Genomic DNA, 22,400 nt, shown 5'->3' with positions numbered 1-22,400 from the left:
CACTTAAACTATAATTATAGGGAATATGTGCAAATAAAACCTGAATATAACACCCATGTAGAAAGCGTATTTCTTTTATACTACTCTGAATATGTTCCATGTTATTCTCAGTCCTAGTTCAGACAAGATTATAATGTACTCATATTGTTGCTTCGAAGTAAACACATAAAGAAGTAAAATATTTATTTAAAATACACAGAATAACAGTGGAAGAAAAACACTATGTGCAACTGAAGTTAAGTCAGATCTCACAGACTTTTACAACTCAATTTCTGAGTAGGAGACTTGGCTGGAATCACTGACTTGTTTTTTAAACAAGTCAGCAAGATATATTATTTGAAAGAGAAATATCAGTGCATTGAAAAATCTATTAATTTTACTTACAATTTTTGGGGGAATGTCATTCAAGCTTTTGACTGAGTTTCTCTGAAGTAGACAGGGTAATGGGCTGAATTCAAGAAATACTGGCATTGAGGAGGTTTCATTTTTGATTCTCCTTTTCCAGATCATTCCTGCTCCCAGCACTCTCACAGATGGGTGAGAAGAGATTCTGGGGACACTCTCTGTACTCTCTGTGCGTTGGTTGTAGCATCTCTGGTGCTGTGGAAGTCCATATCTGTGATCTTTCAGCAAATTCTCTCTGTGACACACAGCGGCTTGAGGGATGTCCAAGTGATGTAAGCCTCAAGAGCAGCATGAACATATATAAAGCCAAAGATATAAAGTTCTTGGAGAGTGTCCAAAGGAGGGCAAGGAAGATGGTGAAGGGCCTGCAGAGGAAGCTGTGTGAGCAGTTGCTGTGGTCACTTGGTCTGTTCAGCCTGGAGAAGAGGAGACTAAGGACAGATATACCTTCCTCATGAGGGGAGGAGGAGGGGCAGGCACTGATCTCTCTTCTGTGGTCACCAGTGACAGGACCCTGGGAAACAGCACAAAGCTGAGTCATGGAAGGTTTAAGCTCAGTATTAGGAAAAGGTTCTTCACACAGAAGGTGGCTGGGAACTGGTCATGGCACCAAGACAGAGTTCAAAAAATATTTGGCTAACACTCTCAGGCACATGGTGGGATTCTTGGGACTGTTGTGCACAGGGGCAAAAGCTGACTTCAATGTTCCTTGTGGGTCCTTTCCAACTCAGGATATTCTATGATTATATGATTAGCATTAACTAGCTGCCACTATACAGCAAGCATGGAAACCAAGGGCAGGAATCCTCCCTAATACTGGTTCCATTTTATTGTTACCTCTTGGTTTCACACTAACCTCTGAAAATAAATTTATTTTGCATGCAGGAGTAGAAATTAGTTGCAGGATTGCAGATACAATTTAAAATAAATAATGATACCATGTCCACTGCAGCACAATGCCATCAGTCTCCAGCTTCATCCTCATTCTGTAACACAGCAAAGGTGTTATCGTCCATGTGAATGACAAAAAAAGATACACAACTTATCTGAGGAGTCCTAAGGGTCAAATACTTACATGACTGAGCAGGAAGCAAATTGTGGATTAATAATACCTTATGAAATGTACTACTTGATTGACTAATAAAAAGAACCTAGAGCTCTTAGCATCCATAACTGTATTGTGTTTATGTTACTCCAGACAGCACAGAAATAGCCCTGAATATGTGCTATTTTTTTTTTTTGTTAGAAAACTACTGTAGCTCATTCAAAGATTAGTTTCTCTTTTCAGTGAGGGAAACATTTCTTCTCACCTTTCCCAGATTTTTGGATGTTGCTGAAATCTCATGCACAGAGTTCTTAAATCATTGCCTGTTCTCTGTTCTTTGAGGACGTCTTTGGTGGAACCATGCCTTGCTTTTATTGGTTCCAGAGTCTTTCTTTCCTATTTTCATCTGCAACATTTAAAAACACTCATCACCACATGAAGCTGGGGGTCTGATAGTACAAATATTTCACACTAATATCCATTTGTTGAACTTACTTTTATGCACAAGTCCCGAGGAGCTCTGTCTTACAGATTTAAGAGGATTCAGGATCTTGTTTTCTGCCTGGGGCAATAACCAGACTTTCTTATGGGACATGCCAAGCTTTTGTGCAGACATTGCAGATACTGTGGCTCCCATGTGTTTGGGAGACGAATACTCCATGCTACAGAAGTGATAGTTCATGGGATAAGCACCAGTGGCCAGATTTAGAGAAGGTGGTTATATCAAGACCCATGTTACTCACACTATGTCAGTTCCTTTTTGAAGAAGATAATGTGTCATTCTTTTTATTAAAAAAAAATTAAAAAACCAAACACAAAACCACCAACCCAAACTGAAATAGTTTACCTAGAGTGAATTCCACATTTGAAATCTTTAAAGTCTAAATATCTTCCTTGCATGTGCGTATGGACAGTAACTTTTGATTTAACTGAAAATATAATCACTGGTGCAAATATTTTGGCCTGCCCAATTCCATACACAAAGCTTAATCATCCTAATGCTCCCTTCTGCTAATGTGCTTGTGTTTATCACAAAACAATATGTGGGATCAGTTAGAAGTTAAAGGGGAAGAATTTAAAAGTGAATTCATAAATAATAGCTCATGGGAAGAATGAAAAAATCCCAGAGTGAGGATGACTTCAGCAAAAAAAGAAACAAACAAGAAAAATATGAGACAGTTTTTATACTGGCTTGTCAAATGGAGGATGGAAACGTTAATCTTACAGAAGGAACAGAATCTTCAATTTTCCATTAGAGCCCATTCTCCCCTCAAAACATGCAAAATAAGTGCTTAGGAAAAGGAGAAAAGATATAGTAGTAAGGAAAGTGATTAGACAAGTACAGGGCCCTGAATTCAGCATGGAGGACTCCACTCAGCTCTTTGAAGTTACACAGACCTAGTGTTGCAACAGTGAATCAAGCCCAAAGAGAGGCAGGCTTCTCAAAGTTGCAGTTTAACATTCTCATGTGGTTGCTACTGGTTCCAGATGGCAATTAGTTATTGGAACAGAGTAACAGGGCTTCTGCTTGTCCAGCAGAAACCAACTGAAGGATTTTAATGGGACCTGGTGTTTCTGCTGAAGGAAGTATGAATTCTGGCAGTTAGAGCAGCAGACCCATATTATTTACTAGTGTAAGTCAGCAACACTGGTGGACTTACAGCAATTCGCACCAGCTGAGATTCTGACCTATTAGAGCAGATTTATACAACAGCTTCCTCCTTGTGCCAAAGATTTCAGGATTCCAGAGGCTGCAATATTGTTGGCCTATCTATGGGCAAGAAAAGTGAGGAAGAGAAATGCAACAAAAAAGTTGTCCTGGAGGTCAGTTCTTGGAAAGGAAGCAAACTTGCTTTCAAAAGGAAATCAAAGGCACAGACCATAAAATAGATCTCTTCCTCTGAACTCTCTAACTTGCTTTTGGTTTTTCTTCAAAGGCAAACAAAATGTTAATGTAAAAGCCAATGTGTCATTTTCTGGTTTGCTCTGGCTCTTGCACCACACCCTTCATTAGCAGGATCAGATGCTTACCCAGTAGCACTTTCAGGCAATGTACCATGTGTGGTTCCTGCTCTCTTTCTCTCCCTAAGAAGTTGCGCACAGATTTGTGTCAAACCCCCTTTTTTGATGTTTTATTATGTGTTTAGTAGAGAAGTGAGGTTGGGGGAGTTTCTTTTGCACTTGGAAGAGAATTTAAAGAGGTATGTGGGATTTTTCTGGTGTAACAAGCATTCCTTCCAGTCTTAGACCAGCTTTCAAAAGATCAGTTCCCCACCAATGGGTTAATTCTTCTGTGGCTTCCTTTCAATACTGTCCAAAACCTAACAAAAAGATGAAGATTCAGCTAAGGCCTAAGGTATTCAAGATGCATGAACTCAGAAGAAGAAAGTCATCAGAAAAATGTCAGCTTTACAGGTATGGGTGACCTAAAAGCTGGATCTGCAAAAAGGTGATAGTCCCATAAGGATCATCTTCACTGAAACTGGTGACAGCAGTTAGGTAGGCAATAAATCCACAAAACATCTTGAGGACAATCTTGCCACACTTGTGTGTAAGTCCTCAACACCTATGAATCTGCAGATGGCTGCATTTCTGAAATGAATCTTCCCCTAGAAGGCCAGAAAGGCCAACCCAGAAGGATCCAGATCATGTTGGCACTAAGCAGGCTGACCCTTAAGACTAATCACTATTTACTATAGGTTGCTGTTCTCAATACTAACAGACCAAGAACTCAAATCCATTCTCAAGTGCATTGAATAAGAGAGGTTCTCAAATAACAGGCAAGAAGATATTTTTGGATTCAAGGTCTCAGATACACGAAGACAGTGAAAAGCTACCTCACTTATTGGATAGGGTACTTTTCAATGTGGTAAGAGTACAAACAAGAGGAGCAGTTCCAATCCAGATTTTCTCACCTTCCCCAAGTGACTCAGGCACCAGACTGTTTTCAAAATTCCCAGAATAATGTCCACTTTCTTATTCATTGATATTTCATATTTTAGACAGATTGGCGAAGCCTTCTCCAGAAGAAATTCAAATATCCCACCTATGAGTACTTTACAGATCATACCAAGAACAGTCTACTGGGAGTGAACATCATTTTAGGCAAGAGATGTAATCTAGATCTCATGTGCCTCAAGGAAATGCTTAAGTTTCCTTTTAGGAAGGAAATGGGGGCTTGTTGCTATCCCTTCACCCAGCCACATTCAGGAAATGAGGGTCATTATGGACACCTCCCACCAGGGGAGGTTCGGGGTTGAGCAATCTCACCTGACCTGGGAGCCTTCACACCACAGACATCCTTGGTAGGAGTTTCAGCTCTCCACCAGGCTGTTCCCTACTAAAGAGGGTAGCTTTTGTGAAACCTGGTGTAAGCACCTGACTCCACCCAGCAATTGTTGAGTAATTTTGGCTCCTAATAGAGAAAATGCCACTTCCTAAGTAGCAAGATGCCTAAGCATATGGTTGTATCATGCTGAGAAAAATGTTGTGATTGTCTTTTTCCAGTAAGAGCATTATTTCATACTCTTCATTGCACAAACTATAAAAGCTATTTTTAAAGTAGCAAAACCAAGCTTATATCACTGAGATCACCCCCAAGTCATTGTTTTTCAGTGATGGAAAGAAGAACCTCAAATAAAATGCTCACATTCATTCCCCAGCAATACAAAATATCTAAAAAGTTTAGGGGATTTTTTTGTAAATTTTATTCAGCATTTTCTAGATTTTTTCCTATTCCTTTCTCAATTATTTGTAACATTCTGCTTGGTACTCTGTAGCTCCTGAGCACTGATCTGACATTTTCACTGAGCTACCCACAAGAACAAAACCTACCAGATCTCTTTTTCAGTGATAATAGCTTATCTGTAGTTCATAACTGAGTGTGTGCAATTCGGGTTCCTTGCCCCATGCATATTACTTTGTCATTCATCAGCACTACTATTACAGCACAATCATCTCTCAACCCTACAATTCTGTCTCAACCCTACAAATTCTCAACCCTCATCTCTCAACCCTACAAACTCTGTCTCTGACAGAATTTCTTTTAATGTGCTGGAAAAAAAAATTATTGCTCTTTTTTATTCCCTTTCTATGCTGTTCCTTACAATCTTTTTGGTCAGCTTTATTAAGAATTGATATTTGACTTTTTATGGTTTATGTCCCTTGCTATTATCTTCATTGCTTCCCATGAGCTCCACTGTTTGAAGGATTTCTTCTTATCCCAATTAGCTGCCCTTGCTATATTATACACTCATGCTGCCTTTTTGTGTGGTCCTTTAAGGATTGGTTTCTGAGGGTTTTTTTAGATATGTAATATACAATTACTCTGAAACTATAATAGTGTGTGTAAATATAGGATCTACAATTTTTTTCTTTTAAATTCCATTTTAACAGGATTTCTCACTTTTATGTATTTCTCCCTTCTGAAAATAGAATTTTGGCTGTTCACTGCTACAGGAATGTTGATTTCAAGTGCTTTATGGTCAGAAAGAATGATCCTTCATTTTGAAGGAGGCCCCAGGTATTGTTTAGGACTAAATCAAAAATTGCTTCTCCCTCCATGGGAGGGAGCCTGCTAGTTGCTGCAGAGAACAGTCATTTATGTTAACTAAAACTTTAGTCTTCTGCCAAGGACTTTGCTGAGTATTTATCATATATGGGTGTCTGAAGTGTTTCTGAAGGGCTTTTGAGGAAATGGTGCACACTAAGGCTCTGTGGATCCACAGGGAGAGACTTCCATGACATAAAAGGCTTTCCTTTGTGCATTTCCCACTTGTTGACAAGACTGCTGCAGTGGCAAATATCCTTTCCCTTGGGTTTGGGTTGCTACCTCACCTCTCACTTGATTTCACTAAAATCAGCAATGGCTGAATTGACAACACTTTATTTCATGAGTCTCTGAAAGCAGAGGAAAGACCCAGTACTTTATTTTCAACTTGTCTTGTTAGTTTTGACCAACTCTCTAGACCTGCACTGTGACTTTCAGCTCAGATGGATGGATGGATGGATGGATGGATGGATGGATGGATGGATGGATGGATGGAGAGGTGGATAGATGGACAACATGTGATATGTGTCACTCTGAGTAGTTTCTGCACCTCACTGAATCCTACCTATGGATTAACCCAGACTATTCTCAAATCCCCATGGCTTCAGAAGAAAGCCTTGGAAGTTCTTGAGGTAAAGAACAGTGTTTCTCTATTACCTTAAATAAATTCTTTTTTTTTCTGAAAAATTTATTTTAATCAAAATCAAAAGCATAGCAGGTTGCTTTTCCTGTCATACTATTTTCATCCCAAATATATGTACTAATACTGGAGCCAGAGAGAAGAATGTTTGTATTGCTTGATGCAGAGCAGATATCACATAAATTAGTCTAAACAAAAGTCCAGTGATGACATATTACTTCTTTTACTTATTTGCACTAACAGCAGTTATTAATTTTAGATCTAAGCATAAAATATACATATCCTTGGAGTCTGCTTTCTGCAGGCCCTTTATTTGATACACACAACCATTAAATTTAAAATTGTTCAGAAACTACTGCCAAATAGCAATCAAGCAGTTGAAAGAACATAGCATATCCAATCGGGTGTCTGCAGCAAAAAGGATGAATGTGTTCTCTGCTCTGATATGTGCTTGAACTGTGAGGGTACCAGCACTGTACAAATTCTCCTGTGTCCTATTTGAAAAAGGGCTTGGAAAATAAGTCTTGAAATCTGGTGTCCGGGGACTGTAAAAAGTCAGCCTGGTTGATCCAATAGTTCTCCATATGAGGCTTTGATCTTTCAATGCATAAAACCCACAGAGTGCTGTGGAAACATTCCTCATAGCATAAGAATTACTGAGGGAAAGGTACAAGGAGGAAAGAGGGAAGAGCAGCTCCTCTGAAGGGGTGGTGCTACCATCTGTGGTTACAGTGTGTGGTTACATGCTGCGGTCACAGCAGCAGAAAAATGCCATTTACCTTCACTCAGCCAGGAGACCAAGGCATCATGGATGGAACTCCCAGTGTGTCACTATTTGTCCCAGAATCTCAGGGAATTTTGGAAAGTGACCTCATGCTTAGCCTCCTTGGTAGGCCTGTAACCAGCGTGCACTTCCTCTCCTAGTTGTCAATGACTCATTACAAGTGCTGGCTGAAGCCTGGAAAATTAGCTGGACACAAGCTGTAGTAATGAAATATTGACACTGATTTAAGCAACTTGATGACTTGTATTTTGCACAGTTCTCTGGTACTGCCCTCTAGATGTAAAGTAGTCACAGAGCTATTGTTTCCCACTTTTTTAACAATAATCTCAAAGCTGTGACAACCTTCAGAAACAAAACAGGTTAGTGTGATGCAGCAGAACACAAGCATGATTCTGGCTTGATGTAGGCAGCCTCTTCCAGGCTGGTCACGTAGCTCCCTGACTTCCTGTCTAAAATAACTTGAAGTATCTGCTGTCCTCAGTTGGCTCTGCTGATACAGTCACAGAGGCAGAAATGACTGCAAGGAGTGACTGCCCAGGCAGCCTTCTACTTCAGCATGAATCCTTGTGTGAGGAAGTGAATGAAGTGGAAACGGAAAGGGAGAAGTGCTGATGAAGAGCAGGAGTCTGATGTGCTTTACTGCTCCCCTGAATAACCAGTAGTTTAGAACTGTGAGCTCATGGTTGGAGACTGGTTTATTAGTAATAACTTTTAGCTCTAGGGCTGAAATGGTTGTCCTGCTTTGAAGCAGGATGTGCAGACATTTCTTTCAAAAACTGGGGCTTATCAATAATACTGTACACACAAAGACACCCTAAAGGACTGCATCTTCCAGCACAGGCATAATTTGGAAACAGCTAGATGGGCTCATTTTGGATTTATTTTCTCGTGATCAGTCTATAATTGTTCACCACAATGTCTAGGGAATTTTAGAGACTTAAATTGTGCCAAAAGTATAGAGAACTACCTGAAAACTATTAAAACTTCGCATATAATAAGTAATATTTTTTCTACAGCACCATGGCTTTTGGAACTAGATGTGATGATAAAAAAACCCCAAATCCTGTAAATTTCAGTTTTAAATGTATCTAGGATTTATCCTGCCCTATTAAATGTCTAGATCAAGACCCACATTGTTGAAATTAATCACAACTGGATTGTGATTTAAAACTGAATTAATCATAGCAATCAAATATTATTTTGACTTATTATTTGTTTTAAAACACAAAGTAGCTTGTTACAATTAAAATGCTAATACTTTTCCATAAGTGTGTGTCAAAGTATGGATATTAGGTAGGTTTTAATGATTTTCTTCTCAATTAGGGTTTTATTTAGGCTGGTACTCAGGTTTGGTGGCTGCATTCATTTCTCAGTCATGGTCTTCAGAGTCCAGAGAGAAATCAGTGCAGAAAGAAGAGCTGAATCTGAAGTGACTTGCTTGTGCTTTTACTGCAGGTCTGTGCTGACTCTCAGGTCAGCATCCAGCTCTCAGCATCCCTTTGCTGATTTTGTGTGTGGTTTAAGAGGACTCTGACTTTGAATTGGACTCAGAGGTTCAGTTCTGCAGATCTGGGTGGAGAGCTCTGAACAAGAAAGGGGGTTTGGGGGCCAGTGGCAGCAGTCAGAAGACAACCCAAGCACCGTGAATTGCTTACTTCACACTGGGTGGGTAACACATGAGAAGAGCACCAACACAGACCTACCAGTGAAGTTTTTTCATTTTCTTTATAAAAATAGAGCACATTTTCCAGCAACTTTTACACATCCCTCAGTGAGACATTGAGGGAGTCTGAGGACTAGATGAGCTCAGCAGCCACAGTGAAGACTCCCACTAATGTGGGCAAAGAACAGACCTGACACTCTGTGATTGCTACCCTCTGCATCAGCTTAAGGTCTGCAGCACCTTGAACCCAGTGTGGGGCGCAGCAATTTAAGCCTTTGCTGAGCTAAAAGTTGCCTGGGCTCTGCCAGAAGACCAAACTGTACTCTCCAGTGGCACAGCATCTTAGCCACGCTCAGTTCCAAAAATCAGCAACATTAAAGATATTTTACTTCAGAATGTTAAAAATGAAGAAATATATACCAATAATGGCCCACAGCTATAGAGAGAAGAGGTGGGAGAACCAAGATTTAGGTCAGTAAAATAAATACTCTTGCCATGACAGATTAATCTCATCCAAGTACTCTGCTCTTTCTTTCCTGGCTGTCTGTAACAGTGAGGAAAAATGCTGGCAGGTCTGCCTCACAGACTTTGCAAGTCCCTTCCCTTCTGAACCACCTCAACAAAGGAAAAAGAGGGCATTTCCTCACCTAATTTTGAGTAGCAGGGGTTTTTCTGGCAGTAGTCATTGTTTCTTCAGTGGAAATGAATATGGGTTTGGGCACACCCCTGAAGGCATGGTTTTGATCCCTGTGAAGCTCACAGTGAGCCAGGAACAAGGAGCAATCACAAGATGGAGAACATGAGCATCAGAAGAGCAGAGCTGAGTCATTAGAGATCTGTCTTGAAATCAGTAGCCACTAAGGAGGTCTGAGTGTCCTCAGCTTCTGATTCACCCTTTGCAGGATTAGTCTTATAATATTTTTAATGGTATCCATTCTATTGCAATGTATAGGAGTGCAGTGACCCTTAAATGTCAGCATCTAACATTACATTAATTTGCTCTCTTAATGAAACTAAAGAGGACTCAGAGAGTTTTGTGACCAAAGACTATTCACTAGAATTGCACCTTTCATTAACTGACTTTGGAAGGATGAAATGAAATTAACTTTTTGAAATATTTTGATATTGGATACACTGATTTTCTGAGCAGCAAATCCCTCTGGTTCAGACCTCAAATAAAGGCTTCTGATGATTAGGATATAAAACGAACTGTGAAATTTTATATGCATAATATCCCTTTCCTAGTGCAAATCAAATTTGCTGCCCTGCCAAGCAGTTTGATCCTACACAACACAGAAAAAGCTCACATTTAAAAGATGAAATATTAGTGGTTATAGAGAATGGCCTTCCAAGGCTGATCACCCATGTATAAAAATGAATAGATACAAAATTACAACTTATAATTGTCTCATTGTTTTCAAAAGGCTAAAGAAAAATCCTTCAGTGACTAGGGCATGTTAGAAAACAAGACTGACACACACCTTTCCTTCCTGGACTGACTTTTGAATATAAGCCCTGGCTAAACTGGATTTGGAGGTCCAAATCTTGAAAATCTACCAGTACAGCATGTCAGGTCATCTGTAACCTGAATGGGTCTCTGGGGTTTAAAATATGTCTCTGTTTCTAGAGATATTCAAGTGCTGCCTGTGGTACTTGAACACTTAAGGTCCCCAGGGCAATAACTTACACAAGAACATTTAGGAAGCTTACCAATTGTCCTGCAGTTCTGCTTTACTCTTCAATTACCTGCAAGGGAAAAAACCCCAAAGTATAATATGAAACCCCACTGACTGTGTTTGTTGATAATAAAAATAAAATCCACTTTACCACTTTGTAGGAGATGGACATAAACTGTTACAAAGCACACAATATATTAAATGCATCACCATGACAATCAGATAAAATTAGTGAGGACATTTGTGCCTAATTCTAAAGAAGAGACTGTTCATGTTAATGGACTGGAGAAAGTGTACAAGAACAGTTTATTCATGTAAAAATTAGCCCACAGATCTCTTCCAAGGACTGCAAGACCTGTTTTGACCTGGTGTGTTAAGTCCTGTTAACATATGCAAAGGTTATCCTGGGGAAGCTCGAAGGTACATATCTAAGTTTTCATAATTAAAAACTGCCTGAAATTTGATGCTAAGAGCAGCATAATTTAGGCATAAGAACATTATTTTAGTGGCAGGGACTGCTTAGGAAATGGGCAATGAGAAGAACAAACTATCAAGAAATACAATTTTAAAACTTACACAAAATTTACATAAATAGGAATTAATTATTGTAATTTTTTTTAATGGGGGTTGGGGAAATTGCTATATGGCACTTGTTTTTATCAATGACCTCGCTTGCTTGACACATTACAGATAGGGTTTCAGCACAGCACAAGCATTTCCATTCCCACTGTACTCCTTCATGAGCAAACATTTCTTTATTCAAATTTCAGTCAAACACCTCCAGAGTAAGTTCTTGTCATCAGTAAGAAGCTGCTTTGTCCTTGTTTCCCAAATGTTCAATTAATGCAAAAAGAATATACAAAATGCCTTCTTGCCATTGGTATTTCTGTGTAAGCATTTGAGGTGGATGGCATGAATGCCTCCTCAGTGGGGAATTGGTTGCTGCTTTACAAGCAGAAAGGAAGTCTTTGGAGTGAGTCCTTGCTCCATCTCTCTAATTAACTGTAAATCAGATTTGCTTGTCTTGATCTTCCTTTTCATTGTTGACTGTCTGGGGGTACTTTTTGCAAAGGGAAGCATGTGAGAAAATGTTTGTGTGGACCCTACATAAGTCTCCATAGCCCCATCACTGGGAACTGTGCTGATGCTGTGGCTCAAAGGGCAACATCTCAACAACTCGTAAAAACCAAGCCAGAGGTGTAGGACATGGCAAGGGATTCCACATCTCTTCGCCACACTCAGTACCCTCACCTGGCCTCTCTCTCAGGTGTCAGGAGCAATACACTGTGCAATGTGTTCACCAAATATAATGAAAATGGGTTGGCTGTATTTTGGTGAACAAGTTGATGTCTTTGTCCTAAGTCAGTGCATAGAACAAAAAGCCATGGGTCTGCAGCGATAACATCTATCCTACTTTACTTTTGCTGAGCAGAATAAATAAGAAAATTGTTGTCTGTAAATACATTTTTTCTCCTCTTTGTCCTCTGCATTGTTTATAAACCTGCCATATTTACTTGACTGAAATTACCAGGTAAATAATTCTTAGCAGCATTTAAAGCTTGGAATTTTCTGGGTAAACACTATTCTTGGAATCATCTTTCCAGTCAAAATACTGAGAATTAAGAATTCAGGAATTAATCTCTGCTAATATCTTTTAAAATTGCTTGAGGTAAGAAGCGTCTGTTGGCCTTCTTTTCTGACAACAAACAGTTTGAAAAGAATCATAGCAGATGTGTTTAAAAACGTGAACAAGTATTCATAGATTTTTTCCCCTGGAGCTATTGCCTTGTGCTGCTTCCTTAGATGGTGGCTAGTTCTTCTTCCTTACGGAGAAAAAGCACCAGGAACCTGCTGATTCTCTTTTCACAGTTCTTGGATATGTAATTTCACACATTGAGAAGAAAAATTGTGTGAAATGTTGTAACTGACATTGTCAGTCAGCAGGAAACCTGAAGAGAGATATCGAGATGGAGCTGTGAAAAGTGACAGTAGCAGAGCAGTGCATTTTTATGTGATGGATAGAGCTGTAGGGCGCAGGTCACTGCAGCTGGCAAGGGGCAATCTTTGTGTTACTGATATCCCCAGGGCTGCAAATGCCCCGTGCCACGCTCACAGAACTGACGGGCAATTTGCTAATGCTGTCGTCTGAAGGCAAGAAGGGACAGCATAACCATGAGGCCCAAAAAGCACCTCCAGGCTTATACAGATATGTTGTCCTTCTCATTGTTTGTTCCAGTAGCTTAGAGTGGATATTTCTGAAAATCAGCTTTTTCCTGCACAAATTTAAAAAGCCAAAATGAGATTTTAAATTGGACAGTTTTACTGCTGAAAACTAACACAGTGTATGTTAAAATGCCCATTTGATCAACAGCACTGCACGAATTTGAGATCTGTGTGCTTTCTCAGGTATTTTACAAGTATTAAAAATAAATTGTTAAAAACTGGAAGTAGAGAGTACAGTCTCCAAAAGCCTTTTCTAATTTCAAGAGCAACCATCAGAGACTTTCCTTTGTTTCCCTTGCTATATAATAACTTTACAAGTCTCAAAACAGGAGATACATTTCCTAAATTTCCCTGATGAGCATGTGGCTCACAAAGTTGGCTTAAAAAATAAATAAAATAAGGTACAATAAAATAAGGTACAATAAAATAAGGTAAAATAAATCATACACTGAATTTAAAAATAATGTTCTACTGAAAGTTGAAATTATTTTATGGTATCATGCTTTTGTATTCTTTTTAAATCTTCTTTTCATGTTTGAGCATATTCTGGACATATTCCATTTTGTCACCTTTAGGATAATTGTTTTGGTTTTTTTCTTTTCTACATCACTTTTCATTATAGCATGAAATAGGAAATAATTTCATTTTAATTACATTTTGTCAAACAGAAAACCTTCATTTAATGTGCCATTTTCGTAGCATTTTCCTCTGCAGAGAATGTAGACATTTTCTGATTTTACATGAAGCTAAATTTGGAAACCTCAGAAACATTTGGAGAATGAAATCAATTGTCCTCCAGCCAGTTCTGCAGTCCAGGCTAGTTCAATTTGTTTCCACAAATGGTGATGCCAAGAGGTTTTTTGACCTCTTGCTCTGAAACTTTTGTTTCTATGTTGTATTTCAGCCTGTAACCCTGGCATTGCCCATTTCAATTTCTTCCCTACTTAATGACCATATTAGTATAGAATTAAGATAATAAGAATAATTGCTCCCTCTTTATGGCACTTCATGTGTTCATGAACAGTCATACACACAAGTGTTATTTTCCAAATCATTTCTCATTTTTGTTGTTCTCTTCTTGAGTTCTCCAATTAGTACGTATTTCTTTCTTAATGTGGTGTTCACAACAGCATGCAGCGTTCCAACAGAGGCTTATCAAGTGAAGTAGAGCAGAATAATTACCTCATTTCTTTTATGCGTGACATTCTTATTAATGTGACTCAATGCTGAGTATTTGCCTTGCTTTGCCACAGCGTTGCATTGTTGATTCATATTCAAATAATTAGTCACCACAAATCCTCACTGCTGCTCTGTAAGTCCATGTGCTAACACAGGCTAAACCTCAGCTGCCAATGGGAGCAGGCAGGAGCTGCTCTGTACAAAAAAAAAAAGGTATACATTTCCCCCACCTAGCCAGACTGCCAGCTTCTGTACCCATATGGGATTACTGCTTCCTCAGATTTACAGGATTTTAAGTGTATCCCATCTGTGAGTCATTTCAAAATGATACCTCAACACTGGTCACATCTCCCAAAAATGAAGATTTGCCTTTCCCCTCTGCAAAGATGGTCTTCAGGAGATATAGAATGAAGCATTCAAATGATGGAAATTATCCTTGTCCCAGGGAAAATATTACCTGAGCCATTGTAAGGAGACAGGTTCCTGTCATGAAGATTTAAGGGATCATTGGCATTACTGTTAGAGTCCTGTTTGGACTTTGTTCTTCATGTCTGCATTCTGGCATTGTCTTCTTGAACCTTAAACAGGTATTTTCTGTTCCTCTGAGGACCACAGGACATAATTTTTTTCAAACACTGGCATGAAATAGCTAAAGTCTCCCAGGAGAGCTTGTGGCTCTCACTGCATTGTGAAGCATTGCCAGGAGAGTGAGCCTTCTCCTGCCTGAGAGGATGCAAAGCCTTTGTTTCCCAAAAATGTGCCACATGTAAGAAGCAGAGTCCCACTGACATCTTGATCCATGCACTGTTGTATTCCAAAATGAGCCTGGGCCTTAAGGTCAGAGAATGAAAATTTCTGTCTGCGTGGCTTCTGGCAGGTGGCATCAAATTCACCTGGCTGCCCTGGCTGACTCCTCAGCAAGGTGATTCTGCTGCTCACCCATGTAAACAAGTTCCTAATTTTTGCCCTAGAGGTTCAGGTTTAATTGCTTGGAAAGGACACAAACACAGAGAACTTGGGACTGTGCTTAGTTGACCCTCCCAGGAAGCAGGCTGCTTCCCTGGAATGGAGGTGGCAGACAGACACAAAGGTTTGTCGTGCAGATTTACCTCCAAGAAAGGACATGAGCCAAAATAATTGATCACATTGCTGTTCAGTTTCTCACCTCCTTCCTGGGTGGTTTTATACACAGAAGAGGCAGGGACTGCAATCACTGTAGTCACTGAATCCTTATCCGAGTAGGCCTGTCCTGCAGATGCAAACTGCAGGAATTTGGCCCGCATGGTTTGAAGCAGTCAGTTGAACTTGGGTCTCCTACACCCCAGGTGAGAGCCCTGATAAGAAGACTGCCACTGTCTCTCTCCCACTGGTCTGATAAATTATTTTGATAAGAGTGAAGCAAAATAAACAGAACCCAAAGGCCTAGAATGCAGAAATCCATGAAGGGAAGCTTCTCCCAAGCAGGCATCACAGGAGCATGGTCTCACACACTTCCAAAGAGACCTGTACAGACATCAAATATTCTTGTTCTGTTTGAACTCTTTTTCTCTCTGTTTCTTGCAAAAACAAACAAAACCTTTCTTTCCCCAAGGAAAATTACTGTTTTTTCCAATAATCTTTCTAAGAACCCCAGTGAGACGTGTAATTATGGAGTTATTATTAGTAATCAAAGATATTTTAAAGAAGTTCAAACTCTTCCTTCAAATAAGAATTGTATTAAAAATGGAATCTGGGTGCAGCATAGTAGATTTTGTTGTCTGGAGAATCCTAAAGAATTTCTGGTTTTCTCTGCATTACCTTAAAGAAATGATAATTGAAGTATTTACAGTACTGTCTGATCCCAGGAAATAAAATTTGGTGAAAATGCAAACTATTGCACCACAATATCTTTGTGTGGCGATTACATAAACAAGGATTTTCAAAAACAGCTGAAGAAATACAGGGGCAATGTCTTTCAAATCACATTTTAAAATACTAAGTACTTTTTTTAAAATACTAAGTACTAAGATTCCTTTCAAAATTCTGGACATGAATTATTTTACATCTGCAAAGGTAACTGATTTATTAAGAAATATAGTATCAGTTAGACCCTCTGCTAACTCTGGATCCTTAAAGTCTCAGAATGCAGGGTACAATATTAAGAGAAATGCCTCAGATTCATATCAAAAGAATTTGAGTTGTTATGAATTTGGGTCAGTAGCCACAATGTTTTTTATCATAGGAAAGAAAAATGGCTGACACTGGTTAAATACATTAGAAAGTGAGCTTGGATTCCTCTGAGATCATGAATCCCAGTGGGAACTCTGTTGATCTAAAGATCACAAAGAGATAGGACCAGGTCACGTGCTGATGCAAATGAGCATAGTTTTCTTGACATCAGTGGACCTGCTGTGATTGATTCCAGATGAAGCGATGAGATGATTTGGGTGTGCTGTGCCCTCCTGAAAAGCTGTTGAGAGATGCAATGAGATCAGTGCTGGGCCAGCCTTGCCAGAGGCAAATACACAGCCAACAGTGTTCCCTTTAAACAGACATGGAAGGGAAAAGAGCAGCAGCTTCTCTCACTGTGTTGGTGGAGAGACAGGATCTGGTGAAAGGACAAAAAACAGCAGTGTGCTTAGTGCTTGGGAGTTTGGAAGGGAGGAAATAAAGGAGTGTTAAGTGACAGAGATAGAAAGAACACCCCAAATTATCTCAGAGATTGTAGGGCTCCACTGCGCTCACTATCTTCAGAAAACCTTTGCTTTTGCACACCTTTAGATGGTGTTTGAGATTTGGCTCAACAAGAGCTCAGATGTGTTTGCCTGGAAGTAGAAAGGAGCAAAGACGAGGTCTGCTCTAAACACACTCAAGCTACAGCAGTAGAACAACCAAGTCAACTTCAGTAACTAATAATGCCAGCACTGCCTACAATTTAGCAATAGCCTCTTGGAATCCAGCATGGGCTGCCACCCTGGCTTTCTGAGTAAAAATTCAGGCAGATGTTTTGATCTGGGCTTCATGCCCACCAGTTGTGGCTAGTGCAGTGTCTACGCTAATTCACTGATGACTTTTCAATTTTTTTTTTACCTTAACACTATAGATAGACCTAGGGATGACTAAAGATACTTATCAGTGGTTCCAGGACTACCTAAAATATTTAAAAGTCTGGTAATGTGCTCCCTCTGTAAATGAAATTGAAAGTCATTTATTTGCTTTGAAAGCCTCAAAGCGCTGTAGTGAAGTAAATCACTCCTTATTTGAAATGGCAGTACCAAAATTCAGGATACAAGAAGTCTTCTTCATGGACTCAATAAAACCTGAACGTAGATTTTTTTTTTTCCTAAGTTTTGTTTTTATTTTTTCTTAGAGCATTATTTATACTATTTAAAGGCATTGCAGGGCTGTCCCAGTTGAATTCCTTATTTATAGGAAACTGCAAACTCTGTAGCTATTGCTCTAGCACTGTCCCACGTTTGCCCATCAAAAGAAACTTAAAAAGCTCTATTCAGAGTAACTCATTTTTCTAATACTGAAACAATTTACCAGTAAACTACCCAATTAAAGCTATATTAACTTGGATATTTTATCTCACTCTTATTTTCAAAAGTCAACAACCCAAGTACAAGGAGACTAATGACTTAAAATTGAGCCTACTCTGTACAACTGATGGAGTTTTGTTCCTGGGCTATCTCCTCCTCGTTTCATTCAGCGTGAATGGCAGATTCCTACATCGTGTCAAGTTTCAGATCACCATAGAAACAAACTAGGAGGCAGTTTCATTAATCATTTAGAGCACAAGAAGTCTAGGTCAGTCTGATTGCAGCATATAGAGTATCATCCTAGCGCCACATGGGACTCAGTTGATTTGAATTAAAAAAGATTAAGCTGCCCCTAGGACGCTCAGCATCATCAGTTTAAGTTCTCATGTAACAGTGGTCTCTGGAGCCACATGGATTAGGAGACTGAAGCTATGCATTTATTTTTCAGGGCTCAGTGAAACATTAGATGAGTGCAGGTGTCTGAGGGGGAAAAAAGGACAAAGATCACATATAGTTTTTTAGACTTGTTGCTGTTCTTTTGAAACTGGAAACAATAACTCAGTTTTATTTCTCCAGTGACAGTTACCACTCTTTTTTGGCCATGCAATGGTACATCTGTTACCCAATGTTTACATTTTAGATTTATAAAAATTTCATACTCTGAAGCATAGTTTTAGCACAGAGCTGCAAGCTGGGCATAGAAGTTTACATGAATGCTGACTTTTTCTTCTCCTGATGGGGTAAAAAATGCATGAAATAAATACTGGTGACATTTTAGTTTTGCTTGAATGAAGATTTATTGCTCCCAGGAAACTGACATACAGGCAGCTACAAATCAACTTGACTATGAAATAGTTGTATATGTACACCACAAAATGAGCCCCCCCTTCCAAAGTACTCACCTTATTTATGGGTCTTCCAGTACTTCAAAGACCTTCAGTAACTTAGTCCAGACTGGTTTATTGCTTTGCAGAACTAAGACATTTCAAGGGGAAAGTTGTAGGTTACAGTATATTAGAACTCTTTCTCTTGGGGGTCTGAGAATCCCATGATGCTATATGAACTGTTGATCTAAAGCTTATTACAGCATGACTTCCTAGAGTATAATTCTTAAATCTTTTAAGTTACACTGTACTGTCTTTAATCCAAGCACTAAACCTTAAAGCAGAATGAGCTTTCCAAAATTCAGAATGCCATCTGTGAGTTGATGTAATTACACTTTGTTAAAACACAGTTCACTTACTTGCCCAGACTGCATGTGACCTATTTAAAATTAAGTTGTTTTAATTTTCAACAAATGTTTTACATAAAACAATCATGGAACAAGATTCCACATCACAATATTTCTCCTGGAAGGAAAAGCATTTCTATAGACTGAGTTTCTCCAATTTACTCAATAACCAAAGAATTCCCCACCCTGTGTATTTTGTTCATTTGCCCTTGCTGTGCCAGTTACCTGGGCTGTGACAGTATCATCAGCAGTGAAGCCTCCTGTCACAGTACATCTGGGAGTACCCAGACCATGTCAGTACTCTTTTGCTGATGTACTGTCATCCAGGGGATTTCCAGGAAAAATAATGTCATTAAGCTCAAGAAGCAATTTTAGAATTTCCTAGCACTGTGCAAAAAGACAGATTACGGTAAGGGGGAAGTGAGTATGATTCCCACTTTCACCAGGGGAAGTTGATATGATGTCATGCTGAGGGAGTTGCCTTGGGCCACAACACAGAGCATGGACCACCATGGAAGAGCCTGTTTTCCTGCCCGGTGCTCAGCCCAGATTCTCCTGTTTACAGCTTTCTGTCAATGTCCAGAAGATGGGAAAAGCAAGAACCCAAGTGTAGAGAAAGAGTCCTGATGGAAGGCCCAAAACAGCTCATGTTAGCTAAAGCTTATTGAGTTCCAGCCATGTGCTGGTTGCTATGAAGCAGAATGGAGCGCATGGCCTCTAGTAGCAGCATTTCTATGGTGTGCTTCAAGGGCTGCTACCCAGCCACTTCCAGCCAGGTTGGAGAGCTTTGCCATCACCTGCTTGCCTGTGATACAGCTGAATTTGCCAGTGTGAGGAGGGCAGCTGTGGCACACCCCACCTGCCAGCAGCGGCGATGGCAGCCAGGCTGTCCCACCCACAGCTCCCTGCTCCACTGCTCTGACCAACCAGGTGTCTTCCATCAGCCTGGACATCCACCTTCCGCCACAGCCAAAGCCTGCCAGCAACTGTCCCTGCAAGTGTGCCTCTTGTTCAAAGCCACTGAGCCTGAAGAAGCACAAACAGCCCCTTCCCAGGGTAAAGCAATGCAGAGCCAGTGGTGTGAACTGGCCACCATCTCCTCCACCAGGAGCTGCTGTATTTTGGCTACTTATTTGTTTCCTTTGATTCAATCTGACTTTTCCTTAATTGCTCTTTTTCCTGACTTCAGAACAAACATCTCTCTCTGTAGTCACAGTTTCAGTTCCCAGTGCTCCACAACTAGAGGATGGAACAGGAGGTCCCCTACCTGCAGTTTTCATGAAGGGTGCCCAGTCCTGCAGCAAGGCTGCAGCTGCCACACATACCCCACTGTGCCCAGAAATGTGGAGCTAGCTCAAGCACATCAGAAGAAGGCTGTCTCTAAATGGAGAGGCAGCTGTGGGTTGTTGTGAATTGTCTTGGATGTGCCGCTTTACAGATATCTTACTTTTGGTCTTCATCTTGTGGCCAATGGTAATTTAAAGGCCAAAGCCTACATGCTCAGCTCTATCAACACTTTATTAAAATTACCATGAAGCTGAAAAGGACATAATTTCATTTTTCTACCAAACATCCATCCTTCTTCAGGGTCTAGACAGACCTGGGAAGCTGCTCTTGGGCTCCTGCCAGCTGGAGGGAGACCGGTCAGGCTTGCAATGACACAAAAGCCCAGGTGAAATGCCTGACTTCTGCTGCTGCCCACAGCCATCAGAAAGGAGACAGCTTCTGTACAGCCCTTCCTAGCCAAGCAATTGTGGCAGTATTGGTTTTTAATAACCATGTAGCAAAATCACTTTCCCTGGTATGTATTGACTGTACAGACAGTCTCCACAACACTTGTTGGCATAAAACATAAAGATTCACATTCGCTCAGCTATGTAAAGCTAATAAAAACCATTTCTAACTCATTACACTGTCTGACTCTTGTCTTACTTTTCTACTTTAACTACAGTGACAAAAAAAAGTTATGTTCCTTTTTCATTTCACATAGAGTGGAACAGAGCTACCACAAGATTATCTGAATTCCTATACACAGATCATCATCTGAACCATGTGCTTGTTCCCAGCTTTTCAGTGTCAAGAATAACCAATGCCTGACATAAGCAGTAATTTGAAGATGCTGAGGTGTCAAAAAGGATCTGAATCATTCTGACAAACCTTTTCTCATTCAGCTATTGACCCATAGCTCTGTTTGAATTTGGGAAGCCTGAGGTCAGAATGAAAAACATCATTTTTCTTGAAAGCCAAACATATTTGACTGAGTAAAAGTAAGCTAATAAAGATGGAAAGGCAATTTTTAATGTCACTTTTTAGAGTACAGTAATTTGCCTAATCTTATTGCCTTGGAATATGAGTACACATAATACATTCACTTTACACAGGAGGGAATACTTTTGAGAGAGAAATTATGTTTCTCTTCCATGCCCAACACATGGAAACATGTATAAAATAAGAAGCTCTAAACTTTGCCAGTGTTCACACTCTCTTATCTGTGGAGGAATAATGGAATTGTTTGGAAATTTCTGGTGACAAGTGTACTGATTTGAACCTAGGTGAATACAGTTTACCCAGTTGAATAATTTTGGGTTATGGAAAACGTTGGCATCCAGCAAATCCCTCTGTCCATACACTAATCAGTGCAAAATTCTTGGCCACTTTTCCATAACCCTCTGGTTGTTGCTGATAGCAAGCAGAGATTTACTGTAGAAATTAAAGAAGCTTCATTCCTCCCACCACCAGCAGCTGTTTGTCCCTGCAGTCTTCCTGGGCAGGGCAGAGCTGCATCAATCCATGGTATGCATGACTCACAGGAAAGTAATAAAAACCTGGGGCTAGAAAAGGCCTCAGGAAGGCAACTAGCTCACAGTGCAAGAGCTAGAGCAGCTCATTTAAGATAGAAACCTAAGTAGTTGAAAAGCACATGCAGAGGAAGCAGCTGGGTGAGTCTTCTGGGATGCTGTAAGTACTGGGACGTCTGCCTGCACATCAATCTCCATGCACAGCCCCAAGAGCTGTGTAATGCCCATGACCACAGCTCTTTCCAAACAGATTTTGCAGGCAATGCATAAAAGCCCAATGCAAGAAATGCCCACCTCTAGACTTTTCAGTTAACCACAAGCCCATCAAGCTGTTCAAGAAGCCTGTGGGCTCCACAGTTTCACCAGTGGCTAATTGTGTCATTCCTGTATCACAATAGATATGGTCCAGCACCAAAATACAGAAGTCCTTTTTCACTCTGAATAACTCACAAAACTGAATTAATCCATTCTGGGATGCAGTCCATACCTTGGTTCCAAATTGTAGGTATCACATGTGCATTTCTGTTTCATTAAGGCAAAGTGTATTTGGGTAGCTGTCATGTAGTGCCTGGAATGTGATGGAAACAAGAAGTCCTGGCTGCCTGCTGCTGAGGAACTCCCAAGGCACTTCTCACAGGAGCAGCGGTGTTAACCCTGATATCCTGGTCAAATTCCAACATGGCTAA

Source organism: Molothrus ater, chromosome 3 (assembly GCF_012460135.2).
Source record: "Molothrus ater isolate BHLD 08-10-18 breed brown headed cowbird chromosome 3, BPBGC_Mater_1.1, whole genome shotgun sequence".
Lineage (NCBI taxonomy): Eukaryota > Metazoa > Chordata > Aves > Passeriformes > Icteridae > Molothrus > Molothrus ater.
Note: the sequence above shows the minus strand (reverse complement) of the source record.